The sequence below is a fragment of the Astatotilapia calliptera genome, chromosome 3, assembly GCF_964374335.1.
Source record: "Astatotilapia calliptera chromosome 3, fAstCal68.1, whole genome shotgun sequence".
Lineage (NCBI taxonomy): Eukaryota > Metazoa > Chordata > Actinopteri > Cichliformes > Cichlidae > Astatotilapia > Astatotilapia calliptera.
Genome location: NC_137424.1, coordinates 84,247,768 through 84,264,351, shown reverse-complemented (window position 1 = coordinate 84,264,351; position 16,584 = coordinate 84,247,768). Strand labels below are relative to the sequence as shown.

The following is a 16,584-nucleotide window of genomic DNA, read 5'->3' as shown; positions in this document are numbered from 1 at the left end:
GTTCCTCTTTTACCGAGACAATTTTGCAGTTACAACCAGACATGACTAACCTCTCTCCTCTAAATAAATCTAACTAATGTGTGTGTGTGTGTTGACCTCACTCAGCCTCTATGTCACCTCTCACCTACTAACTGTCTGTGTCTTTCTTATCCTTAAATGCTTCTTTCTCAATTCACCTGTTGCACTTCTGACCTTTTACCAGACCAGAGGCTCATCCTTATGTGTAACAACCTAACTGAGACTATGTATATGTCATCTACTAAATAAATGTTTTAATCAAGAGCCTGCAAGCCTGTTTCCTGTCAGCCTGTGACTTTTAGCCTTTCTGAAAGACACACACTGTTCAACCTCTGAATGCAATATCAACGCTGCAGATCACATCATTAATGCAATGGTAATGATGATAATCATTCAACAATAGCAGTAAAATAATTTCCCTCTGGCACACCAGAGGTCGCAATACATTGAGACCTCGCTCAGCAAATCAGACAACCTCATGTCATCTAATTGGTCCGGTAATAAACACCAGCTCCCCTTCGAGAACACTCCGTGTGTAAGCTTAGGTTTTCTCGGTCCCTCTCTTGTGGTCCATCAGGCCTCGGACCACCAGGATCCTCGCCGAGATCTTCTGCAAAGGAAACAAAACACCTTTTCCTGCACCTTCTCCTGCCCCTGGACTCTGTAATCCAAAGCCTGATCTTAATTATGTTCTTAACTTATTGACTTGTATTTATATATATTCTTCTTCTTTTTTTTTTTTTTTTCTTAAAGTGACATCAGAAACAGCAGCATGTGACATCACGTGATGGCTGAGCTTCAGTTCATCCTTTGTCATCTTTTTTTTTTTTTTTTTTTTTTAAATAGGACAGGGGGAAAAGAATGAGAGAAAGAGGGGGAGAGAAAGAAAGAAAACCTAAGGGGAGAAGAGATGGTGAGAAGGGGGGGAAGGGAGAAAAAACAAACAAACAACAAAAAGAACAAGCTCCTGGGTCACCTGTATGGAGAAAAACAAACAAACAAACAAACAAACAGAGGAGACAGCAAACAACAAAGAGCAACACAATAATAGAAAAAAAAGGCACCATCACAGTAAACTACCTAGTCATAAATATCAATAGTTACTAAATAATAGACGATATTGTTCAGCACGCAAGATAGACAGCGCACAGTGTGCTTTGAGGCAGCAGCCAAGAAAGCTTTAGTCCGCGTCTGTGAATACCCATGTGTACACCTGTGTGCATACCTGTGTGGATCAGCATGCTTGCATTCCAAAGGTTTCTCCATGTAATGATCTGCTAGGGAGTGTGGGGGGCCACAGCCCTGTCCTTTATGGTATCAAGCAGGTATGGAGGAGATCAAAACTCCAGACATCCAGAGGCCCCCAGAACACAAGAGATATATTTATATATATTCTTCAACGTTACTCATTACTTTAACACTCTTTAAGCCCTGCTTTCACGTCCGGTTGCTCGCTCTATTTTTCCCTTATCTGATCATCAACATCCTGTACACAAACTGTCGCTGCTGCAAGTTCCTCTACTCTAATCTAAAGTCACCTTTTTAACAAGAAAATCATTATAAGCGCCTATTCTACTAAAAGATCCAAAAGAAAACAACCACTTTAATCAATTAAGTTTAAGCATATAAGCAATTACTCCTGTATACATTTCATCATAGCTAAATGCTGCCTTGAAACAACTCCTGTGTGTTAACACTAACTTCATTTTAACCTCACATTTCCTATGTTATCACCTGTTTTTGATATAGCCTTTTTGTTTCATTTTGCTCCTTTTAATGTAACAATACCTTCTAATTCTAGTTTATCAGACTTAACCAAAATATATGCTTTCCTTCCTCTTTGGTCCTTCTTTAAGTTCAGTCAAAAAGCTAAATGAATTTGAGGCCTTTTGCCTGGAATCAATACTATCATGTGTGTTTCTGGACTCTGTGTCTGTAAGCATGTGCAATCCTTCAATAACTCATATCAAAAAATGCAATATGTATAAAAATCATTTCTGCTTATAAACTCTCCCCTTTATCCTAAAAATACCTTCTATGTAATATCTGTATGTGTACGCCTACATTATAACCACTTCTTCTAGAAATCAAAAAAGAAATCAAACCTGTTCTACTCCTAGAACCCTCACTAATTTTCCCTCTAAGATTTGTACACAGCTTTGAAAAAGCGGCATTGTATCTTCTAAACAGGATTCAGTTCACTTTAATCCTTTAACCTTAACCTAAAAATAACAGTTTCAGTTTTACCCTACCCAAATGACCAACAAACTCCCAAACATAATTACGCATAATAAGAACCAAAAAAGTCCTAAAATGATCCTAAATTATTAAACAATTAAATTATTAAACCCTAAATTCCCCCTTTATTTTGACACATTTCATGTGTCAAAATAAAATAATAAATAATAATAAAATAATAAAGACACACACTGTTCAACCTCTGAATGCAATATCAACGCTGCAGATCACATCATTAATGTAATGGTAATGATGATAATCATTCAAAAATAGCAGTAAAATAATTTCCCTGCTCCACAATGGTCAAATTCTTAAAATTTGACACCAAGCATAAAAATTCTCCAAAATTTAGAGACAGAATGGAGATCTAGATAGACATAATGTAGCAGATGAGGATGAAGCATTGGAATCTATAATATGGGGAAACTACACTCAGTAAAAAGCTGACCATGTTGATTATGTTTATTCCAGTGTGCAGAGATTGACTATTCTGACCAGGAAACAATTGGTGTCAAAAGTCACCTTTGACAGTCCAGACTGGGATGGCGTTGGACATCCTCAGGGTGGAGAAAGGGTTGGTGTGACCAAGGAATGGTTTGGCTTGTTGTATGTATATTTCAAAATGATACAGCTCTGGATGGACCAGTTACCAGGACATGGAAGGATGACAGACATTATTAAATGAGGAGAAGGAATTTTCTGGGATGGATGAACCTCTGGGTGAGTGGTTGACTGAAGCATGCATAAAATAATCATTTTGTTATTGATTGGTAATAGATTGGTAATAGGTCACCTTCACAGCTGTATTGACTTGTTGTGGACGTAGTCTACTTCATGTTTAAGCACTCTAATTAACAGATAGAAAATGACATCAAGGGAAGAATATGCAGTGCCACACTATCAGCTGCCAGTGACGGTGGGGCTCAGTGATGAATCAGGTGAGCTGGATTCATGGCTGAATCAAGACATAGATTCCCCTGCTGTGGTCAGTGAGGGGAAAACAGTGGGAAAAAAAAAAGAAAAAACGGCTTTTCAAATGAGAAGTTCATATTAATACGGATTTTGTTTCTAGGCAGTTCTGCGGACGCAGGCTCTGGGCGGAGCCAGGAGTTTAACAGATTTAACATAATAACTAAACTGATTTCATTCCCTAACACAGGATGATAAGACTGGGGCCACGATACTCGAGAGGAGAATTTCTGATACTTTCTGACATATGATGTCACTAACCTTTTCTTTTAATTTCTAGCTCCAGGTGTATTGACACATGGGAGTGTGTCAAAAAGGGGGAAGATGAGTTTTAACATCAAACAATGGTTTTATGAATATTCTATGACTTTATTTGTGTGTTTAACAATTTAGAAAGTAAAACGTAAGCTTGTAATGACCCAAAAGTTCCCCAACTTTTTTAGAGAACCAGTGAAAAGTATAAATCATGATTTTCATGTTTAAGCATTAATGATTGAAATAAACTGAATAGCGTTTAGAGGACAAAATGTGTTCATGAGAAGTTCAGTGAGTATTGCACTGGAGAGGAAATCGTAGGACGGAAAGCTGAAAGAAACACATGATTTTTGTAAAAAGGTGGCAAATGGTAGAAGTAAAAATGGTTAATTTGTTTTTGATTTCTTTTACTAAAATAAGTGGTTATTTTTGTTTTCATATACGCATTGTGCTCATAATGAGTTGGCACTCAGTCTTTAGAAGGTCATAAGCTTCGTTCGTCCAGACTGATATATTGCAGGTATTGACTTTGATTGCAGAGGATGCAAACACGCTTACACACACATAGATTATGATGAGAATAAGTCCCTGGGTCAGAGCGTCCTGAACATTCTGAATATGCTAAACCAATTTTGAATCACTAGAGGAACAATGGATAATAACATTAGATTATCAAGGCTAGACAGAGAGGTGTTTTGGTTTTCTACAGAGAAAGGAACAGACACCAGACGAGGTCACGGAGATATGAGGATCCTTCGCAGCAGAGATAGACGTGGAGACTGCCGAGACACCAACTGGGGCCAAGGGTCATGCAGTTTGGGCTCCAGCTAGTCACCTCAAAAGGATGGATCCCATAAACACAGCAATAACCATGAAGGGGTTGGCGAAAAACCAGGAACACCAGATCAACGAGGTTCGAGAGGCTCTTGGTAAGAAGGGGGACACGGCTGTGACCCCAGAATACACAGATCGTTGCTTGAAAATCGGGGCAGAATAATCCCCTGATCTGTGCAACGACTTAAGGGTGGTCTAACCCCTGAGGTCGAAGAAAGAAAAGCAGAGAATCATCCGACTGGAAGACACTGATAGTTGCAGCAATAAAGTAAAGGTTAAAAGCTCCTTGGACAGAGGTTCTAGTCTGAGTACATTTGAAAGGTACAAAGTGGCACCAAAATGAGGTTGGGGAAACTGGAGCACCAAGATAAAGCTGTGGGAGAACTGGAGAGTGATGGAAGTGTCATCTCTAACTACTATTGTTGTTGTAATCATAGTTTTTCTTGCATCTGAACTAATTTGCACCAGAGGTACACTTCAACTGTGAGAGACAGAATGTGAAAGAAAAATCCATGAATTCACATGGTAGGATTTGTAAAGAATTTATTCGTAAATCAGGGTGGAAAATAAGTATTTGGTCACCTCAAACATGGAAAATCTCTGGCTCTCACAGACCTGTAACGTCTTCTGTAAGACGCTTTTCTGTCCCCCACTCGTTACCTGTATGAATGGCACCTGTTTGAACTCATCATCTGTATAAAAGACACCTGTCCACAGCCTCAAACAGTCAGACTCCAAACTCCGCCATGGCCAAGACCAAAGAGCTTTGGAAGGACACCAGGAAAAGTATTGTAGACCTGCACCAGACTGGGAAGAGTGAATCTACAATAGGCAAGCAGCTTGGTGTGAAAAAATCAACTGTGGGAGCAATCATCAGAAAATGAAAGACATACAAGACCACTGATAATCTCCCACGATCTGGGGCTCCACGCAAGATCTCATCCCGTGGGGTCAAAATGATCATGAGAACGGTGAGCAAAGATCCCAGAACCACACGGGGGGACCTGGTGAATGACCTGCAGAGAGCTGGGACCAAAGTAACAAAGCTGCAGCGAATATAAAAACGCCTAAGTTCAGCGGCAAGACGCCATGGGAAGTGTTTATCGCACAGTTCGAGCTGTTAGCTGTTGCAGCTGGCTGGTCTGAGGAACATAAAGCTCTCCAATTGGCTCTGTGCCTGTGTGAGGATGCAGCTGCATGCCTGCTGCTGCTGACCGAGGAGCAGAGGGGAGATTATAATGCTCTGGTCGGTGCACTTCAGAGGCGCTTCGGGCAGTATAACCAACCAGTGCTGCTGAGGTCGGAGTTCCACAACAGACGCAGATTGCCAGGTGAGCCCCTCCGCATTTTGGCCCATGAAGTCAAGTGCCTTTGCCGGAGGGTGTATGACAGCATGCCACCATCAGTGCAGGCGGAGTTAGCTCGGGACCAGTTCCTGCAGGCCCTAAGCCCTAAAGAGCTCCGTATGCAAACTCAGCTTGCTCGGCTGGCCACACTCAGTGCAGCCCTGGAGCTAGCGTTGGAGAGGGAGATGCTTGCAGGATCCTCTAGGGGCGCTGATGACACACACGTGGTGAGGGCTGTGTCAGCACCGGTGGAACAGATGGAGACGCCAGCGGGCCTGTGCAGTTTGGTGCAGGCGGCTTTGCTGCAGTCGCCTCCCCCTCGAGCTGGCCCGCACCGCCGACCTCAGAGCTGCTAGGGATGTGGACAAGTCAGACACCTCATCAAATCAAATCACTTTTATTGTGACATCAGGCAGTGCCCCAAGCTTGCAGCAGTTCAGGGAAACGCCCACGGGCCCGTGTAAGCAGGAGTACACGGGCCTGGGAGAACGACATCCCCACACCACCGCCACCTCCACCCGGCGCGGCCATCGCTGTGGGCTGGACCCAGGTTGGCGGCTTTTGCCATGTTCCAGTGACGATTGCGGGGGTGTCCTGTACGGCCCTGCTCGACACGGGGTCCAACGCAACGCTGGTCTGACCCGATGTTGTCCCAACCGGAGCCTCTGTGCAACCGACTAATGTGCAACTTAAGACTGTGACCGGTGATCTGGCCCCAATGAGAGGGAGGGGAGTGGTCCAGTTCAAGGTGGGGGACCTCGGTGTGTCTTATGCTGCCTGGGTGGCTGACGTGCAGGACGCCTGCATCCTTGGGCTGGATTTTTTACGAGCCATTGGTGGTGTACTGGACTTAAGCAAAGGCTTCCTCGTACTCCCTGATGGGAAGAAGGTGCCGCTTATTCCTCCCCCGGTCTGCACAGCATCTGCCGCGGCGTCCACCTCCACCGCAGAGACCCCTGCAGACCCGCCAGCAGAACAGCGAGCAGAGGAGGAGAGGCTCTCGGCAGTGAGGAGTATCTGGTCAAAGAACTGTGAGGGGCTGACTCCACAGCAGCAAGAGAGTCTATGGCAGGTACTAAAAGAGTTTAGTGACATTTTTGCCCTGAAAGAAAGTGATGTTGGCTTGACACACTTGGTAGAGCATGTCATTGAGACCGGGAATGCCCAGCCTATTAAAGTGCGCCCCCGCCGCCTGCCCCTGGCTCATCAGGAGGCTGCGGACAGAGAGTTGTGTGAAATGATGAAGGCGGGCATCATAGAGCCATCTGATAGCCCGTGGGCCTCCGCGGTGGTGATGGTGCCTAAGAAAAAAAGTCCTAGGATGCGTTTCTGTGTGGACTACAGACCACTCAACAAAGTGACGAAGAAGGACTCTTACCCCCTTCCCAGGATTGATGAGTCTCTCGACTTAGTAGCTGGGTCCTCCTGGTTCTCCACCCTGGACCTGCGGAGTGGCTACTGGCAGGTGCCACTGTCCCCGGAATCCAGACCGAAGACAGCCTTCTGCACTAACAGGGGGCTATGGCAGTTCAAAGTCCTGAGCTTTGGTCTTTGCAACGCTCCTGCGACCTTCGAGAGGCCTATGGACAGTGTGCTGGCTGGCGTCCCACGGCAACGGTGTCTGGTTTACCTGGATGATCTCCTAGTGCACGGGGGTTCCTTTGATGCTGCCCTGGATGCCCTGAGACAAGTGTTGGAGAGGGTGGCGGCTGCAGGTCTGAAGCTGCATCCCGACAAGTGCCACTTCATGAGGAGGTAGGTGGAGTTTCTGGGCCACAAGCTGGGTCGTGAGGGCATCAGCACTTTGGAGGAAAAAATTCACACCATTACCAAGTGGCCCACACCAGCGGACCAGAAACAGCTCAAAAGCTTCCTAGGACTGGCGTCTTATTACAGGAGGTTTGTGAAGGGCTTTTCCTCCATAGCCACACCACTCTTCCACCTGCTGCAGAAGGACCGTGACTTCATCTGGACCCAGGACTGTCAGCAGGCGTTCGACACCCTCCGCAGATCGCTGACAGAGTCCCCAGTCCTTGCGCCCCCTGACCCCGCCCTGCCTTTTGTCCTGGACACTGACGCAAGTAATGTGGGGCTGGGAGCGGTGTTGTCGCAGGTTGGGCCGGAAGGGGAGAAGGTGGTGGCGTACTTCAGCCGGGTCCTGAACAAGAGTGAGCGGCACTACTGTGTCACACGACGAGAGCTGTTGGCTGTGGTGGAGGGGGTGAGACACTTTAAGTACTACCTGTGCGGCACAGCATTTGTTATCAGAACTGATCATGCTGCCCTTCAGTGGCTGATGTCTTTCAGGGAGCCAGAGGGACAGGTGGCTCGCTGGCTGGAGGAGCTCCAAGCCTTCAATTTCACTGTGGAGCACAGAGCAGGGACGCACCATTCTAACGCAGACGCCCTCTCTCGCCGCCCATGTGCTGCAGCTGGCTGCCGTTACTGTGAGAAGCGAGAGGAAATAGAGCAGGAACTCACGTCAATAGACGGAGCAGCACAGCTCGCCTGCAGGGCTCTTCTGGTGGTGGATGCAGCGGAGTGGAGGGCATGGCAGGAACAAGACACGGACCTGCTGCCGGTCCTGCAGTGGCTGGAGAAGGGGGAGCGACCACTTTGGGATGAGGTCCTGGGTTTTCCATCTGTACCAGGGGGCTATGGGCCAAGTTTGCAGCTCTCAGGCTGAAGGAGGGGGTGTTGGAGCGTGCCTGGAAGGATCCTGCCACGGGGGAGGAGAGGTGGCAGGTTGTGGTGCCAAGGTCGCTGAGGTCAGCTGTGCTGGAAGCCTGCCATGGGAGCACTGGCTCCGGCCACTTTGGGGTCTCCAAGACTCTCCGCCTCCTCCGCCAGGGCTATTACTGGGGTCAACAGATGTGGAGGACTTTTGCCGCAGCTGTGATGCATGTTCCTCACACAAAGGGCCACAGGACCAGTCCCGGGCTCAGCTTCAGCAGCAACCAGCAGGAGCCCCAATGGAGCGAGTAGCTGTGGACGTCATGGGCCCATTTCCTCGCACAGACAGAGGAAACCTCTATGTTCTTGTGGCCATGGACTATTTTACCAAGTGGCATACGCCATCCCAGATCAGGAGGCTGAGACTGTCGCTGAAGTATTAGTGGAGGGGATGTTCAGCCGCTTTGGAACAGCAGAGACCCTCCACAGTGACCAGGGGCGTAACTTTGAGTCCAAAGTATTTGCTGCCATGTGTGAACGCCTTGGGATTAAGAAAACCCACACCACCCCACTTCACCCCCAAAGCGATGGGCTGGTGGAAAGGTTTAACAGGACGCTGGCCCAGCAGCTAGCCATCCTTACCTCAGAACACCAACGGGACTGGGATTACCATCTTCCCCTTACCCTCATGGCCTACAGGTCGGCAGTGCAGGACTCCACCCAATGTGCGCCTGCCCTGCTCATGTTAGGGAGAGAGCTGAGAACTCCTGCAGAGTTGGCTTTTGGGAAGCCCCCGGACGCGCCAGAGGCACCACCGGGCCGGGACTACGCAAGAAAGCTGCAGGACCGGCTGGATTCTGCACATTCCTACGCCCGAGAGCAGCTGGCGAAGGCAGGCCTGCGCCAAAAGAGGAATTACGACATCACCACTAAGGGGAGGCACTTCCGTGCTGGGGAGCTGGTGTGGGTCTACAGCCCAAAGAGGAGGAAGGGACGGTGTCCTAAACTGGATAGCAGCTGGGTGGGGCCTTGCAGCGTCCTAGAGCGAGTGGGGGAGGTTGTTTACAGGGTGCAGTTGCCTCCTAGGGGGAGGATAGTAGCGCTGCACAGAGACCGGATGGCCCCCTACAGAGGGCAGTCCCTCCCCTCCTTTCCAGAGGGACGTGTACAGAGCGTCCATGACCCTGCTCAGAGGGGCCCCCGACCGGGGCTGCATTCCCCTCCCTCAGACTCTTCACCCCAAAGCCCCGAAGCTCCGCGCCCACCTCAGGGGCTCAGGAGGTCAAGGAGGGAACGCAGGCTGTGTCGTTCCCTCGGGGACGAGGAACTTATTGCTGGGGGGGCAGTGTAACGATGGTTAAGTGTTATTGTACAGTGACATGTTGGTTATCTCTGCACACTGTTCTTGTTCCTTTAAGATTCATGTTTGGTTGTGCTGCAGGAAGTAGGGAGGGTGGTGTGGAGGAAGGGGAGGGGGGGACCTGGGTTCTGTGTTATGTGTGGGTGCCAGGCTGAAGAGAGGTGTAGCACGAGGGCGCTCTCCCCTGAGTTAACAACCCGCTTGCTTATGTGCCGAATAAACGGACAAACTGAGACCCAACCGTCTGGTTCTTGTGAATGTTACAATATCCTTTCTGTATGGGTGGTCTTTGAACGCCGCAGTACCGAGTCCTAAACACAGCTCAGAGCTATGTTTAGTGTCCCGCTGCGATGCGTTGATATTCAGATTTCACCAGTTTGAAGAGAACATCTGTTCACTGGTATCTGGTCACCACCTGCTGTCTGAGGCCCAGGAGAAGAGCAGCAGCTGGAGCAGCTGACAGGTGGAGCTGGTAGAATCTGTTCTTCCTGTGTGAACAAACTGTAAGTTTGCTTTGTTTCCTCCTTTCACAGTTTGACTGTTTGTTCCTGTGATGTTTGGAGCTGATGTTCTGCTCATATTTCAGGACAGACTTTGATCAGTCTTGCATTTGAAGACAAATCCACATGATTATACATTATTGATCGGCTGGAATCAAATAGTTTCTTCACAAACATGTTTCTGTGTGTTTGTGTCCTGTTTAGTTTGTCCTCAGCCTCCTTTAGTGCTGACAGTCCCTGTAAAACATGTAGTTTATTTATAGCTGAACATGATCCTGTAGCTGGGCCCTGCAGTCAGTGCAGGCAGATATCTTAGACCTGATCAGGGGAAACACTGGGGGCTCAGCCCTGGAACCACAGCAGCTGTTTAAAGTTACTCAGTGTATTTGACAGTAAAGTGAATGTAAATGTGAGACACTGTGTGCTCACAGCTAAAGCTGCAGTCAGCTGTGTTAGAGCCTCTTTCACACAATCATCCTTTAATAAACACTCAGAGCTCCATGTTGATGAAGCATGATTCATGTGTGTAAACTAAGTTTGGGATATTAGACTGAATTCTTAAATTTACAGATTTTTCAATGGACTCTGGTGGCAGCAGGTTTGATTTTTACAGTGAATGAAGGATAAAACCCCTCATTGTACTGTAGAGCCGACAGCCTGCTGCAGGACCCTGAATGCATCATGAGTGTACAGGTAAACTCTCAGGTCAAAAACATGAATCTGATCCTGGATCAGTGTGTTCAAACACACAGTGAGGATGAAACGCTGCTTTAGTGTTAGTTTCATGTATTTGCAGGTGTTACTGCTGCTGTTGGGATCAGCCTGTCTGTAGTATTCAGAGTATTTACTGCACTGAAAGTCCTGCATTAGAATCCTGCTGATGTTCATACTGACATCAGATGAAGGTAAAGTGTTACAGTAGAAGTTTAGTACCTCCCACTCGACCATGACCACTCTCATCATGAATGTCTGACTGTCAGCAGGATGTTTGGATGAATGTGGAGCTGAAACAAAGTGTTGACAGATGTTTGTTTCAAACAGGAAAATGAGCAGAAATGAATCAGCTCTGAACAAACAGCCGCCTGTCATTCTTCTTCTTCTTCTTCTTCTTCTTCTTCTTCTTCTTCTTCTTCTTCTTCTTCTTCTTCTGCTTCTTCTTCTTCTTCTTCTATATCATATATTATTATTGTCTTTGCAGACAAACACGTGCTGTTCATTCACTCAAACTAATCTATTCTGTGTTTTTCTACGTTCAATAGACAATCTTATGTGCTGCGTTCACTGACTCCATCCTCTCTGACTGTTACTGAAACTCAGCAAAGCCACAGACTGACTGCAGCGGCGTGAAATGGAGAGCTGTGATTGGTCAGAATGTTTGTGACAGCCAGTCCCTGTTGGTGGGAGGCGGGCTGTGAACCCTCAGGCGCACAAACGCCTCCTTGTTTTTTCCTTCTTTCCCAAAGTTTTTCTCTTCTGAACTTTGTGCCTGACGCTCTGCGTTAAGGTAACGTTAGCAGTGTGTAATGTTTCCTGGCTAACATCAGCTGTGTGCAGCTTAGTTCCAGCACAAATCTGCCGCTCCACAGTTCACGGTAACGGACTCACAGCTGGACCAAGAGGCTGACCGCGCCCTGAGCTCTGAGTGAGTGAGGCCGCTGTACGTGACGTGGAAACAGATGTTTCTTTGTTTTTAAGAGAGAAAAAAAGTTTTCCGTTAGTCTCTGTGTTTCAGGCTCTGTGCTCTGGGTGTTGTGTAGTAATCCTGAAGCTCCTGAAAGAAACCACATGAAAAATGTAAAGTTAAAGTAAAGCTGTTTGTCATCGTGTGACTGCGATAAAGCTACACCAGAAACGCGCATTCCTCCGCAGCGTCATTACGTCACTGAGCAATTCAGCAGAACAGCCAGAAACTGGCTGAAATTCTGAGTCTGCAGCCTTAACTGTCCATAGGGCCGCGTACTCCAAGGATGTGTGAGGCTCGTAGGCTCGTGAAATGGGACGGCTAGCCTCCGTCGCGCTGCCCAGGTTGCCTAGCAACCATGATACTAACAGCTGGAAACGTTTCATACAGCTGTGTTTGACAGAAATGAAGGAGAACATATTTAGTTCATTTGTTTCTACATGAGCTTTGATTTGATGAGTATCTGAGGCTGAGACCACAGGACTGTAAACGTGATTGTTGGGCTTCATTTCTGTGCTGAACAGTCGTTTAAGATTAGCTGTAAATAACAATCAGCTGATGTTGTTCGTGAGACTGAAGTCATCTCACTGTGGTGATGTAAATATAATATGGCCAATATTGTAGTTATTATATTAATCATTATTAGCTATTACAGCAGTGAACACGAACTGTGTGTCAAATACTGAGCTTCAGTAAAGATTCGAGTTGCAGTTATTTATTTCCTTAAATCTTCAGTCAAAGACAAGTATCTGTGACACTTGTTAAGGTTCAGATATTGAGGAAGGAGAGTACAAACCACCATGGTCCAGAAGATCTTGGTCAAACAATGATTTTAATGAATACACACGTGTGGGAAGAACAGCTCCGTCCGCAGACAGGAACTGGTCTTCAACTTAATCAAAGCATACACAGATTTTTTATAGCATCAGGGTTTGAATTAATGACGCCCCTTCATACGTCACAGATATATTTTATACATAGATCAGATCAAAACCACAATGACTTTTAACACAGTTCGAAAGAACATCATCTTCTATTTTCATGGCCGGTACTTCCTGTCTACCTTTCTGTTCTTGTCTTAAAGTGAATTGTTCCTCTTTCTTGCCGAGACAACAAGGAACGGTTCCTCTTTTACCGAGACAATTTTGCAGTTACAACCAGACATGACTAACCTCTCTCCTCTAAATAAATCTAACTAATGTGTGTGTGTGTGTTGACCTCACTCAGCCTCTATGTCACCTCTCACCTACTAACTGTCTGTGTCTTTCTTATCCTTAAATGCTTCTTTCTCAATTCACCTGTTGCACTTCTGACCTTTCACCAGACCAGAGGCTCATCCTTAGGTACAATAGCCTAACTGAAACTACATGTACTATGTTGAATAAATGTTTTAATCAAGAGCCTCTAATGAAACCTTAATATAAAATGACCTGATATAAGTGTTTTGTAAGCATGTATTGCAATTCCTTCCATGTTCTAGTTTTCCCTCAACATGGATCATCTGGACACTCTCACCAGTGAAGCTTAAGACCCTTAATGAACCGAACATCACTTCAAAATAAGCACAGATATGCAATATGTATAAAATAGTTATAACTGCATCTGGAATACAAGGTTAATATGATAACTGTGTGCATAAGCATCTTAAGGCCATCTTAAAGCTATCTGTTACATTGTTAAAGCAATGATCACACTGCAGATTATATTATGCTGGTAATAATGATTCTTTAACAATAGCAGTAAAATAATTTCCCTGCTCCACACAGTGTATATATAGATGTATTATATATAAGAAACAATTGTTCGTTAAATATGTTGGCATTATTACATTTGGCTCAATGCTTACATATATGTGTAAAAACAAAATGTACGAGCTGTGATAGCTGTGTCTGATAGAATGAAGAGCAGAACCTGAATAGATATGCACCATTTATACTCAGCTTCACCAATCAAAACCTTCCTGTGTCCACAAATATCTAAAACATTTCTCTCCATCACACATGCAGTTTTGAGACAAATTTCATGCTGCCAGCTTCATGTAGCTTTCCACAAACTAAGCTATGTTTTGTCTTAAAGATAAATCTATTCATCAACACTTTAATTTTTTCCTCAAGGTTTTTTTTCTGTGGCTGAAAAACTGTAACAGTGATGAAGAACTCAGTGCTGTCATTGCTTATATCAGCATCATCCGGTGACTCCAAGCTTTTCACTCTTTAATATTTTATTTACATTTTCTGAGTAGCATTAACATTTGTTAGCTTAGCTAGCAGAGCAGCTAGCAGTCAGAGTATGAACTCTGTAAGCAGTCAGTTTGGTCCTGGACATTGTTACTGACATAAAGCTGCAGCCATGTTTGACCTGCTGCTTTCTAGGACTACAGTAATGGAGGATTTGGAGGCTGAACTCGATTCTGTCACACTTTTTGTAATGAACTGATGAAAGCTGTGTCTCAGATGGATGTTAGTCCAACCCATCAGACTCTGCAGCTCTCATGTGCACGTGAATGATTTGTGTTTCCTCTGCAGGTAGAAAGTGTGTGTGAGCTGAGCAGCATGGATCAGTGTGAGGACAGAGAGGAGGGAGCCCCTCCCTCTAAAAGCACTCTGTGTGGGGAACATGAGAGCCAGACCAAAGCTCAGAGGTGAGATGACCATCTCTAACTGTCCATGACTCTTCTCCATGTCACAGCTCAGCACTCACATCACTGCTGCATCATTATTCACAGGGACCAGCCTGGACCTCCACCCAGCTCTGGGTCCTGTAAGAGTGACTGGTCTAATGGTCACATCGTTACTTTTAAACGCCAGCCTGTGTCTGCTGCAGAGAGGTGAGCTGTTAGTAACGTAAAGTAACCTGTTTCTCTGTTTGGGATGATGAAGGTAATCTAAGTCTTCATCAGCTTCTGCAAATGAAAAACACATTTTTTTCTCTAACAGGATCAAAGGGAGCCCTGCTGGACCTGTGTCCTGTAAGAGTGACACATCTAATGGTCGTCTCATTAATTTTAAAGGCCAGCCTGTGTCTGCTGCAGAGAGGTGAGCTGTTAGCAACATGAACTCTTTGCTGTCACTTTGGTGTCTGATTTAAATGAACTGCTTGATGTTATTTCCTGGTCTATAAACTGCATCTTTGTAGGAGAAGCAGTTTGTGTAAAGTATAATTCATTTGCACTTGTTGATATTGTATAAAAAAATAAATCAATTTTGGAGGAGCTACTTCCATTGTCCCAGCTGTGCTGATGCATGTGTGCAGGTACTGTGGAAAAATCGTGAGCTACTCTTCATTACCTTATCTAACCAGATTCTTACTCTGGATGGCATTACCTTGGCCTCCACTAATACTGTGAGGAACCTTGGAGTCATTTTTGACCAGGACATGTAATATATATATACAGTATATATATATATATATATCAATAGATTATTGAATTTTAAATAATTGCTTTATTTATTCAGATAAAGAAGCAATCCAAACTTACCTGGTGCTTCGTAGAATAGTAACATCACTTCACACATTACTGCCCTGTTCACTTTCTGCCAAAAACAAAAAAGGTTTTTACAGACTAGGAAAAAAATCCATTGACAAATAGAAGCTTCTCTCTGACAGTGAGTACAGATCTGGAACAAGCTAGATAACAGAGATCATAGAAGAAATTAACACTTCCATGAACAATAAGAAATTAATGGTTTTTGCTTTTCTTGATCTTAAAACACACATGTAGAATACAAGATGTTGCTAGAAAACAAAAATATGATTTTTTAACTTTTCTGTAACAGAGATGATTGCTCAAGAGGTGCGTTTAATGTAAAGCGACACAATTTTTAGACAAACAGAATTTATTCTGCTGCCAGGAAGGAGAGAAGAGCCAAGTTCAAGTACAAACCTCACATCACAGAGAGCAGGATGAATTTAACGCTTTAACTATTTAACGCTGTTTTATAATTTACAAATAAATGTTCATTGGTATATACATACATACATAAACAGACAACATGCATGTTTGACATGTATTTTTATGTACATCATAAAATACACCCTGTGATTCACACGCCTCTAAATCCCCGTGAAAATATTCTCTTCATATTTTATCTCCATTTAAAAATTGTTTTAATTTAACACCTAAATTATTTCACATTATTTCACATGGCATAATTCAGAGTTGTACACCTCTGACTTCTGCTACAACTCTGTATTATGCCACATTCAGAAGTTTGCAGATGACACAGCCATCATGGGGTGTATCTGGGATGATCAGGAAGAGGAGTACAGAAGTCTGGTGAGGAACTTTGTCGCATGGAGTCACACAAACCACCTGCAACTCAACACCTCAAAGACAAAGGAACTGGTTGTGGACTTCGGGAGGTCCAGAGAAGGTCCACTGCCGGTTCAGATAGAGGGGGAGGAGGTGGAGGTGATCAACAAGTACAAGTAGCTCGGGCTGTGGGTGGACAACAAACTGGACTGGTCATGCAACACAGAGCACCTGTATAAAAAAGCCCAAAGCCGACTGTACTTCCTCAGGAGGCTGAGGTCTTTTAACATCTGCAGGAAGCTCCTGAGGATGTTTTACCAGTCAGTGGTTGCTGGAGTACTTTTCTATGCTGTGGTGTGCTGGGGGAGCAGCACAGCAAAGAAGGACTCATCCAGGCTGGAGAAACTGATCAGGAAGGCTGGCTCTGTGGTCGGCATGAAGCTGGTGAACTCTGGTGT

General features: G+C 45.2%; 2 long non-coding RNA genes across 2 annotated transcripts in view; one reads left to right on the top strand and one right to left on the bottom strand.

Annotated features, from left to right (window-relative positions):
- The window catches only part of LOC145426036 (uncharacterized), a 315,349-nt gene that overhangs the window by 243,222 nt on the left and 55,543 nt on the right, over positions 1-16,584 (bottom strand). The window lies entirely within an intron of this gene.
- Positions 11,603-15,063, top strand: LOC145419289 (uncharacterized). The gene is made up of 4 exons (XR_013906772.1): positions 11,603-11,835; positions 14,400-14,515; positions 14,600-14,701; positions 14,811-15,063. It is a non-coding gene; the product is annotated as an uncharacterized LOC145419289 (long non-coding RNA).